We start from the raw sequence: 12,775 nt of genomic DNA on the forward strand, positions 1-12,775 counted from the left end.
AAAGAGTTTGAGATTTCAAACTTCGCCTTCCTCTTCAACGTCTCTCATATATATTTTGGGTAAAACGTCACCGATATGCGTGTATTTTATTTATATCACACGTTGCTACTAAAGTTTTCCATGTAATATCACGTAAGCCTAAGACTTCTCTATATTACTATGCGAAATAAAAAGCTTAGTTTCAGGATTTCTGCTTATTAAGTTATTTGATTATCCATATATATAATTAGACTAAATTTGATGCGAAACACTATCAATAGGTATAAGAATAATGAAGTTTTGTATGGCTAATAATTTTATCTAAATACATTGAATTGAACCTGGAAGTATGAAGTTATCAACTGATTTTGAGAAACTTTGAGATTTTGTTCAAACTTTAACTTCTACGGCATATTTGTGTCCCCAGGCGGTATCAATTATACCAGATGGGCCTTTTTGTCGTATGAAGTGAAGTTTTGAACGTCCGAAGATGTGATATCACGAAAGTCGAAGCTTCATTCCTTTTTACATCTACTCTGTCCATATACTCGGCATTAAAGACTGAAATCTGGATGGAGGCACATGGCATTACAGTCATTTTACTTGAAAAATAAATAATTACGCGCGATTATCATTTGGTGGAACATTTTATTTTCACATCCAAATAAAATCAATCTGTTTCTGTCGGACAATTAATACGACAATTGCGTTTTAATAACAAACATAAAATGGTACTAGTAAGACGGAAAATGCTTCTGAAGTATAAGACAATGTCAGATCTATGATATCATGATGAGAGACGTTTCCTGTTAGCCGTATGGGATAACTCCATTATTTAAATGCACGGAACCAGAGCCTGGTAGAGGGACATTGTGGGTTAATTTCCCCTTTGATTCTTACATTTAACAAAGAAAGTCGGTCTTGAAACTCGGTGTGACCCTAACCTACCCCTAACCCCCTCCCCCCACCCCCTGAAATTGGTGACCCCCTCTTTAATGTTGGTGTCCCTCTAACCAAAATTCCTGGATCCGCAGATGCGTTACTTATAAAATAGTTTATTAAAATCATATTGTGCTGTCTGAGAGTTTGGCATTATACAGAGTCATACAGAGTGTCATTATCACGTTGATATGATCATTATAGGTTATTAACTTTGTACGTGGATATATGCACGAGTTCTGCAGCGGTAATATTGCTCGACTTTAGGAGCGCAATATTGTCCGCGAAAGAACGAGTGCATATACCCACGTACAAAGTTAATAACCTTTTTATTACATATCCACTATCAAATGATTAATTTATATCTAAATTATCGTTCTGTCACGAAAGACAGGAAAAAATACGGGAAAAAAATTCTCCGAAAACGCAATAAACAAATCAAACTGACGCGTATTAATGTTTTCCGCGAAAATGACGTCAACTTGTTGTCGCAACATGCGCGTGGACGCCATGGACGTCACGCGATTCTTTCCATTATAACGTTAAGAAAACATTCCACGTCCTATATTAGTCCAACTCATGACGTAATTATAACTTTCATTTCATTTCAGTCTGATAAATTACTACGTGCCAGTATCTAATAGGTCAGATTAATCAAAGTGTAAAAGTAAACAAAATGTTTCATAAATTACAAATTTAACAAACACACAATAGCAACAAAAATCTAAAGAAACGTAGATCCGCAATGGACGGATCGTCAGGGGAGGTAACTAGAGTCAAGGATTGGGACTGGTTCGATATGAAAGCGTTCAACGTCATGATATGGAAAAATATTGCATGATCGCGGTCCATTGAAACCCAATGGAAAATAATTTTAGGTATGTAATAATCATTTTTATTTCCTCTCATTTATGATTTACAATCGTGCATTGTATACTGACTATACCTTATATAAAACCTAAATGTTTGGAGCAACACTAACGAGTTTTTACATTGTTCACATTGTTTTATCGTTTTTTTTTTTTTGTTTTTTCTTTTTGTTTTTTTTTTGGTTTGTTGTTTTGGAAATCGCTCTAATATCTATGCGATGATTATATTAATTGAAATGTTTTTTTTTATTTAATTTTTATTTTTTCATTTTTAAAACCTCTTGTAAAATTCCTGCCCTTTCGGATAATTGGTTTCAAAATGCACGAAAAAAAAAACGATCATAATTACGGATAAATTGAATGGGCGGATTAAAAAAAGTAATGTTCATTCTAATGTTTGAAATCTAAAGGAATTTTAATCGAACTTCAACTTCATACGTTAACTTCGCAAGAGACGTTGAAGGGGAAGGCGAAGGTTGAAATCTCAAACTCTCTACTATGGATATCGAGTTCTATTGTCATTGCATGAATTACACAATACAATTTTGTAATGTTTCAATAACACATTTTTTTTTCTGACGATGATGAACCCTCGGCAGTAACTTCAAACACGCTATATATAATGAGTGGCTAAAGATATCCTAGTACTTTGATTAATACACTTTCTTTATATAACTGCATAATTAGCGTCTTCAAATATTGGAATTATGGTACAGGTAGACAGAAAATTCTTTTCTTTTATTTTGTGAGAGATAAATTATTATATATTTAGGTTTATCATCTAAACAATTACACTACAGCAGCACATTTGTTGATGACTATGTCTAGCTAATTTAAGTACCAATGTTATACGGTATGCGGCACTTACATTATACCAACGTTGAAAGCGTTTCTGCTACTTCAAGCGCGGGATATTTACAATATATAATACGAGTGTTCAAATCTTCTCACTACTCCTCTATGTTGCTACATGTAGTAGTATGCAACACACTGATAGCCGAATAAGTCGGTTTATTTACCACTGAAGATCCTGTTAATAAATGTTATCAACGGTTATCCATATATAAATTGCACCTATATAGCGAGAGGTATTGTTAAATGCAGTTATAACGCCTGATTGCTCGTCCTTTCTATAGCAATCGAACAATCGAAAACAAAACCTGCAACGTACCAATTACCTAGTTATTCAATGACAATTCCTACACTGGGCGTAAGTGATTTTCCAGTAGAAAGGACAAAATAACATAGATGTTTTAACATAAAAGCGCATGATATGGTATTTCAACAAGATAACACATGTTTTCATTATAATACCATGATCTGTAAAAAGATCATACGCTACTTTTACATAATAACATAGCTTATAAACTTAATGAGACACTGTGGTAACAAGTTACTAACACAACTTTGACATGCTAAGCGGAAAAATAGTGAAGATAAAATCGGACGTGAATGAATAGAAAAAAAGAAGTATTGACGAATATCAGATTTCATATATGGCATTCAAAACTCCGATAATCAAAATATTAAATACTATTAGGTTAACGACAAATACCTGAGGCCACCCCAAATTAATTTCTTGGTCATCAGAATTTTTCCGAAAATATTTAGGAGCGGGCGAGCGAAATAAAAATATAAATATTTTTCTTTGGATTTCATCTATTTCTGAAGCGGGCGAGGAGCGATTTGATGAAAAAAAACCTTGCCACAAAAATCAGCAATCACTGCCAAAACATATTAAAAAGGCTTGAAAATGCATAAAAGGACAAAAAAATCCTTAAATATTGGAGGTTTAATGACAAACTGTCCCAAAATACATTGCAGCCACTCAACACATGATTCCGATAAATCTTTATGCTTATCGGGACCCGCTACATTGTAACATTTACAAACATTGAGAGTAAAGGACAACAGGCGGATACAAGAAAAGCTGGAAATTTAAACTTATTTCTAGTGTATAGAACTAATGTTCGCTAAGTTTGTATCCTAGGCAACGCAGTGCCCTTGCCACATAAACAAACGGTTTCTTATTCGAATCTATGTCACTGCATAAGAATATGAAAGTTAGTTCTCTCTTGTAGTGTTTTAATAGAAATCATTATAGATATATGGAAAACAATGCAATTACCTCACGGTGACGTGTCTGTCAACTTTCAATGCAATATCGCCATATGCTTAGAAGTCCATCATAATCCACTGATGGCCAAATTCACTTGTAAATTTAATGACTTATTTCACAGTTTCATAGCTAATAGAAGCAATGACCATTTCTTAAAATCAAAGTTATGTCAACAATACTTTATTCCTTACAAGTTATGATAGTAGAACAGGAGGACAAGCGTAAGATATTTTATGCGTCTTGCTCTACATTACTTTGGAATAGGTCAAAGTCTTGAACCTTGAACAAACTCGAAAGCATATATTTTACAAATGTCAGATTGCATTAAATAAACACATGTATATTTCATTGCCCTTACTATATTTGTCCTAAGAATGCACAAATGGACTTTTATCTGCTTTTTGGTCTCAAGGTAAAGCATTACCATCATTGATTTATGGACTGGGTATAGGTAAGAGAACTTAATTTTTCACACGTGCACAAAAAGTATTAGAATTGCCGAAACTAGAATTCACTCGAAACCAATGTTTGTATAAGTTTGATGTGGATTTTAGAAGGACAATGATGTAACACTGGATATGTAGTCCAAATTGAATTATACCACCTGTTCATCATTTAACTGCTACTCAGTTATTGCTGATATAATATGTCTTTTGTTCTTAATACCAATGATTGTTAAAATATGACACTGCATTTTTAAATATGACCTTTCCAAGCTTTATTTACACAATCTTTCTGTGATATCGGCTGTAAATTTTGCAAACTGGTGCAATACAGAGTCTGAAACATGTTCTTGTGGTTTTTTGATACCAGATGAACTTTGAGCATTTCAAAATATGTGACGCACCATGACATTTTGGGTCCAAATTCGGCGTTACGTCATTTGAGAAAACATCGATTAAAGTTACGTCACAAAAAATGGTGGACGTTACCACGTGTTCGCGGCAATTAATGCATTTCTTGTTTTCAATAATACTCTACCTTGCCACAAGAAAAAAATGAAGTGACATTTATAAACATTTCCGTGATTTGCAATTCCGTTTCTTTAAAAAATTTAAATGATTGATAATTTATCGCCCTTTGAATCGACACGCCATTTGTAAACATCGAAGGTCGTGGAGAAAATGAAACTACCAAAAACAATTATTTGAAGATTTATTTCGATTGTATAAAGAATGACAGTTGGCGAATCTCAAGGTAAGTAAGTATTTAAGCGATATGTAGTGTTAAAATATTATTTGAGTTCATATCGACAGTTTTGTCCGATATCTTTTCCAAAAATAGCCCGGATTTGACACTAATGACAGATTCGAGGTAGATTTAGCGCAGTTCACATTTTATTTACAAGTGTCAATATATTGTAGACTATATTTTATTTACTAAATCTGCCATGAATTCAACTTTTTTTAAATCGGTTTTGACTCTTATTCAGTAGAATCTGTATGCAAGACAATTACAAGTATTCAGTAGAATCAGTATGCAAGACAATTACATGAAGACCTTGTGACTCTGGTGCCAGACAAAATTACAACAGTCAGTCATAATGTTTAGTTACATATTAAAGTTAAAGCCCTGATCATTTTATAAATATAGTCATGCCATGAAAGTGACTGATTAGGAATAGTTGAAACACATCTATTGTCAGCTTCAACCACTAATTTCTTACATGTAATGTCAAATCAGTCCATACATAAAACTTCTACAAGGCATAAATATTGTTTTTACTTGGAAAGAGACAGTGTTTTCCAAAGCTTTTCATGTTAAATTTGCATACTGTTCACTTGGCCATTATTTCTGGATTCCTCACCATTTTTTTTACTGTTCTTGGCAAGTGACTAAAAACCACTTAGTAAAATAAATAAACTTTAGATACATTTTGTTTTGAAAGCCTTTCCAGGAATTCAAACCTAATACTCTTTTTATAGAAGTCTTTGTGCTAAATATGTACTGAGCTAATTGCCCAGGGCATTTTTATCTCACATTACAGCCTTTTTCAGTATTTTTTTTTCATTTTACAGATCAACCACTGAGGATTGTTTGGCTTGATGCAATGATGTTAAACAGTGAAATGATTTTCCAGGAAGGTCTATACACAACAACCTGGATTTTATGGGGGTTTGTAAATTTCTTCATACATTTTTAGTAATTTTTTACAGTTACTATACTGCTATTCTAAGAAAGATAAAGACATTAAAGTAGCATAAACATAAATGATCTATTTCATTCATAACATTTTAAGAGAAATGATTTTGATTATAGACCCATTCAACAAAAATGTGTAATATATTAAGAAGTGAATAAGTAATGACATACAATAATTGAATATATCATGTATGTATTTTTTCATATTTTCAAAATTATTTTTACAGTATTTGTGTTTACATTCAGTTCGATTGCATGAATTGTATGCCTAGTCTGTAGGAATCTTAGCTAGTTTATAATACTGTAAGATTCTTGGATGAGTTTATACTTATCAAATCTGCTTTCATTCAGCTTTTAACAAAAAGACTCTCTTAAGCTTAAAAAGATGCTTTATAGTCTTATATTCTGTAACCTTATACTAATCTTATTAAAATGAAGTTCTAATGTTGATGAATTTTTGTTTTGCAGTGATGAAAGAACTATGAATATGCAAATGGGAATGAAACAGAAGGAATTAATATGTTCTACTGATCATCCAGCTGAAATCATGCCTGTGGAATAGAGTGCATGTCACAAATACTGATATGAGCAAATAACTCCATATTGCACAAATAAGGTCATGTTTCCTGCCCTCATGACCTGAAAAAGTGAAAAATTCTAGTTCAAATTACAAATGTGTTTCAAGAAAAAGTAAAACTTAGTCAACTATGAGAAATATTGGGTAAAAGTAGTGTTTTGATGTCATGACAGCTGTGAAGTTGTTTGAGAAGCACTATCCTAATTGTTCTAACAATACAGCATTTAACTTATAAATTTTCCAAAACTGCATGCATGAAATACTAAGACATGTCTGTTGAATGACTCCTAGTTGTTTCAAAACTACAACATGTGTGACATTAAAGCACACCCTTTGGAGGAAACATTTTTACAATAAAAACTGCCTTGCCAGTGTGATTGTAAGAAGGATTTTTCCAGAAATGGCAGAAAACTACCAATATAGCAGAAAATATTTGTTACTGGCTGAATATAATATATCTTATTTCAAGAATTAATCATGTTAATCCATGGTTATAATTGTGTTAAAAGATATTTTTACATGACATGACCTTTGCAGAAATAGCTAATTTTTTTTGCAAAACATTGTGAGTTGCCATGGTAACACAAATTTGACTTAAATTTAGATTTGTTTGATTATGTAAACAGCATGTGTCTTGTTTATATTCTGCTAATCAGACTATGTTCTGCAAGAAAAGATCTTTTATGTGTAACCATCAACAAAACATGTTATAACACAAATCTCTCATAAAATGGAAGAGCTGTAATGCAGGTAGGCATATCAGGAAGATATGTAGTTCTCAAAGACAAGTTATATTACATAAAATGATGTTTGTTTTTTATAAATGATCATAATTGACCATTTGTGGTGTAAAACAAATGTATACTGAACAGATGCTAAATGAATGTTCTGATTCTTTCTGGAAAATTTACAAAAAAACTACTATTTTAAGAAAATAGTGCATTGTTGCCATGGTAACATTAATTTAACTTTTAAATTATTTTGGATATCATCATATGTAAACAACATCTTTCTTGTTTATATGTTATATATGTTAATCTGTGTTATGTTAGTGAATATATATTCATATGTAATAAATGCATCAACAGAGCACTATGTTATTACACAAGCCTGCCTTAAAATGGCAATAGTTGTAACTGGGAGAGGTGTATCTGAAAATTATGTATTTCTCAAACCATATTACATTACTTTCCATGGAATGATGTCTATTCTCTTACTTTTAACTAAGAAAACAGACAGCTTTTGATGTAAATATATGGAAAAGTACTTCCTATATTCAATTTATTACAAAGAAAATGCCAAAAATGTTAGTATTTTTGTAAGAAAATACCACATTGTTGCCATGGTAATGTTAGTATTTTTGTAAGAAAATACCACATCGTTGCCATGGTAATGATTCACTGATCAGTATATCTAAGTCTTTTGAAATTTTAGCAAACTCACAGTTGATAATAACAGTCTAATAATTATATCTTCTTGCGTGATTTTCTTTCTTACTGTTTAATAGATAAGGTGTCTATAACAATAAGATTAATGTCCTAGTTTTTGAGATGTTGTCTAATTTGATATCAAATAAATTCTGTATCTTGTTCAAAAGAATGTCATAAAACAGTTGTCTGTAAACTGTTTGCACACTAGAAAAAGTTAATTGTGTATTTATTTCACATTCTATGTAATTTTATTGCTAGATTCATCAAGAGACTGTTAAAAAAGAGGTTAAACAACAGTGTTGCTATAGAAACGATTTTTAGAACATAAATATTTTTATACTACATGAAAGAAAGAGACAAAAAGAAATACATTCCATAAATTGCATGTTGCTTTTGTTATTTTATCATGTATTTTATCTTGATATTATTTAAATATGGTGTCATTGTTAAGATATACTGCCTCAATTTGATACAGTTAGACAAAAACATAGTGTCCGAAAAATGGTAATATCTCCATGACAACGACTGATTTTTGTTGTCAAATTGAAGATTTTTACTCAGAACGGGTCAGTCTGTCAGATTAGCCCAAACCCCATTTTTGACCAAAATTGCATTTGGACCCAAAATCTCATGCTCTGTCACATATGTTCAGAAGATTACGTTTACCAAAGTTTATAAACTGTCAGTTAAACCGAGTCTGCTTTTAAACGGCTTGGTTCCAAATGATCTTGTGGATTTTATTAACTATCACAGCAGCAGCCTTCAAGTGTCTTGTGTCGGTTGTAAAATGTCTCTTAGTGCGTGGACTCAGTGGTGTTATTTTTTCCGGTCCTCTCACGGAGTACATTCGGTTCTATTTTATATGGAATCATGTTGGGGCCGTTTATAATGTCTCGTTTGTGGGGTCGACACACGACAACGCGAAGCGACAAAGCGACATTACGAAGTGACACCCGACAATCGCAAACGACGGCGACAATCCCAAACGACGATGTCGCTATATCGACTTTGAAATGTCGCCTTTCAAAAGCACGATATATCGCGATGTAACTTCGCGTTGTCGAGCGTCATATCGCATTGTCGCTATGTCACTTCGTAATGTCGCGATGTCACTTCGCGTTGTCGTGTGTCGACCCTGCAAACGCGACGACGACATTATCAAACGACATGCGATAATCACAAACGAAGCTCGGTACAATACGAATTTACAAGGCACAATACGGATTATTTTCTGCCTATTAATATCTAATTGTGAAATACAAGGCGATTTGTTTTACAAAATTTATACAGGCATATAATAAATTTGAATCGACCCTGGTGTAGTGAACACTAATTTATGTTAGGTCGATTGTGAAACAAGTTCTACAACTTGTGGATTTTATTAACTGTAACAGCAGCAATCTGAATCGTTTCCCTTAAGCTAAAATATATTAAAAGAAATATGTGTCAATAAACTATCGTAGTTGTTTCCCTTGAATATCGCTTTTTAAAGTTTACATCGCTTTTGAACGTTTATTTTATAGATGGAAAGAGCGTTATATTTTTTTTTTGTTTTTCGTCCTATTATTGCAAGGTTGTTTATGTATTAATTTCCTTTCCATTTCAAAATTGCTTTCTTCTTATGATGTTTAATACCTACTGGATTGATTTCCTTGTTTTATCTTTCTTTTCGTTATTCGAAATGGCAAGGAAATGTTATTATAAAGGTAAGTAGATATATGAACTTGAAAAATGTAGGAATTTCTATGTCTGGGAAGAATGTACTATGTCTTTTCTTTTATAAAGAATTACTAAGTAAATATTAAGTACATTCTTTACCATCCATAGACTATGCTCGTACTTATACCTCGTTCAGGCTTAACTTCCTGATTATCAATTATGTATGATGAATTCAAAAAGGTTCCAAAATCATTTAAATTACACCCTTATCTGATAAGTTTCTATTTTCGTAAGTTGTAAGGAACAAAACACTACAGCGATTCAGTGTAAGAAAATATCCTCTTGAATATATAATGACTATTGAAAAGAAGTCCTATTATTGATTTACGGTTTTAAAATGACAACACTGAAACCACAGTATGCAATCGAAAAGCAGTTACCCTGGAAGTATTTATCGATTTATATAAGCATGCAAACAAAGAAGGTAATAGATAAGTTATACAAAATTGAAATACTTCTTTTTTTTTGTTTAATATAAATTGTAAGTCTAGGAAAGTAATATGAACTTGAAGCATTTACTAGTCATATTTTCCTTTGATACAAACAATTAAATGAAAATAAAATCAATGATATAATCAATTTGACAGAGATCATAAAATTATTCTGAATTAATGCTGTGAAATGATTTTAAAAATCAGACATGGAGAACCAAAAAAATAAAATCTAAATAAAATGGCTTCTAAAAGTAAAGTAATAGTGATTTTAATTATCATGTCGCATACAATTTTAAACTTAGGGCTAAATTTATTATGGCATTTTTTATCACTGATAGTTAATACTAGTGACGTTTCAGTTTGTATCAAAATGCTGACAGAGTGCCAAACAACAATTATTGAATATGAAATCCAGACATCAAATCAGTAATTTTGTCTCTCAATGATACAGTTATGTTATAACCTCAACAAATAAAGGTTGAAACATATATTTAGTATATTGTATAATGTCAAAGGTATATATCGTAGATTTGTAAAGATGGCATTGACGTAAGTCATCGCCGAAATGGGCCTACAAATACATTTCATTTATTATTTCTATTGCCGGCCTACATAATATACAGAATAAATACTTTGTGAAAGACATTTTTCTAGTTTTGATTGAAAATAATGATATCAGAAAATATTTAAAGTAGGCAGTAGCTATATACACTCCTTTTTATGAATTACAAGTATTTAATTGTTTAAATATGAAGAATAACTGAAATGTTAAGCATACAAGCTGTTTACTGTGAACGCTCTGAATGGAAAGACCTAATGTTCAACGTTCCACTAGATGGCGCTCTATTTCGCCTTCTTGACTTTAACACCTATGTAAAAAGGACAGAGTAAGTAAAATACTGAATGCCTTGCACTCGTGATAGTAACCACGAGATCACATTGTAAAACACAAAATATGCTCATGAACAGATATATAAACCACTGACCATTGAAATGTAAACCTTTGTACCCGTTGACTTTGAAGAACTCAAAGCATCAAGTAAAACCGTAAAAGGCACGGCGAACAGGACAAGGAGAATAATGAAACCAGTCAGTCCTAAGTAGGGGGTTTCAGGGCTAGTTGGCATGGAGTGTCCATTACTTGTTCCGCCATCGCACAATCAAAAAGGAAGAGTAGTGATTCATTCTAAAACAGCTGCATACCAAAGATTTGTCTTGGAACAATACGGTCATAGCCACTAGCAATTAAACGTTTGACAAGTTCGATAAATAGTTGTCGGAAATGGTTATGTCAAAGCATTTTGCGAATATCATAAATCAGTTACGTCTCCATTAAGTTTGAGTTTTGAAATACCTTGTCGCAAAAGAGTCTTAATATATTGATATTGATTTTAATAACTAATATCGAATTACGGCGATATAGTTAAGCAAATGATTTATGATTTTATGATAAAGGTAGCGCTCCAGAAGAATCTTACTGCTATTGATTAAAGTTTTCAACATTGATAGTGGTTCTGAAAAAAAACGTTACTAGCTGTAAAAAATGAACCCAACCCATCTCCATTAAAGTGAGGAAAATCGATATGTCAAGATTAAATTTTCTTTTCACATGGTGTGGTATAATGCCAAAATTTTACTAATTTTGATAACGATGAGATCAAATTCAGAACTGCATATTACAAGGCGCGGTTTTGGCCACAAATAGACTCGAACTCACATATCCCGGGCTGAGCGGCAACACCTAAACCACAATACCACTGTTCTTTTAAATGAAGAGACGTGAATTTGGAAAAGAGCAATTGTTCCGTTACGTCTAACGTACATATTTACATTCACTTTCTTTGTGTATTTTTATTGGTAGAGGAAGGAGTTTATTTTCATGTAAACGTTAAAGGTGAAATAATATATAAGACAACTATTGTCATGGTATTCAAATTATTATCATTTTTACTTTCCTAATGTAGAATAATGTATTACCTTTTAAAAGTAGTCCTATTTCAAAATATCACTGCATATAACTTCACTAGCTCCTTTCAGTTGGAAGCACTTAACGTAAACTAGTTGCCAATGGTATAGGTAAACGAATTGGGGTAATCATTATAGACATTTGAGAACAGATGCAATGAAAAAAGAAATGTGGTTTAAGTAATATCTCACAAAGTAAAAATCTAATCTTGTATTATAGATATGATAAGTTTATACGATACATAGTCTGTATAGTTTGTCACGGTAATGTAAGTTAAGTTAACATTGTACGATTGTATCTTGTGATATGTTCATTCAATATATTTTATATTCTGTCTTTTTGAACTCAAAGTTAACATATTTTATTTATTATGAGGTATTTTTGGAAAATTAATCTTTTACATTTGCTCAATTCATTATTTTCTGAAGCGAACTTTAGAAAACTAATCATGGTCTCATCAAAACAGGAAGATCAAATAGTAAAACAAAAACAGAAGGTAGCCAAGCAATATATTTTCCGACTTGTATTAATTGAAGTTAATTAATTAATTTAAGTTAAAACCTCTCTCCTGTCCATATAGTTAGACTAAATTAAACCAAAT

The 12,775-nt window shown here is 31.9% G+C and overlaps 1 long non-coding RNA gene across 1 annotated transcript; it reads left to right on the plus strand.

The window, feature by feature from the left end:
* The first annotated feature begins 4,741 nt into the window (after window positions 1-4,741).
* LOC128548603 (uncharacterized) lies at window positions 4,742-7,172 on the plus strand. Its single transcript, XR_008367188.1, has 3 exons — window positions 4,742-5,103; window positions 5,925-6,021; window positions 6,517-7,172. It is a non-coding gene; the product is annotated as an uncharacterized LOC128548603 (long non-coding RNA).
* The last annotated feature ends 5,603 nt before the right edge of the window (window positions 7,173-12,775 follow it).

Source organism: Mercenaria mercenaria, chromosome 14, assembly GCF_021730395.1.
Source record: "Mercenaria mercenaria strain notata chromosome 14, MADL_Memer_1, whole genome shotgun sequence".
In the NCBI taxonomy this organism is placed as follows: Eukaryota; Metazoa; Mollusca; class Bivalvia; order Venerida; family Veneridae; genus Mercenaria; species Mercenaria mercenaria.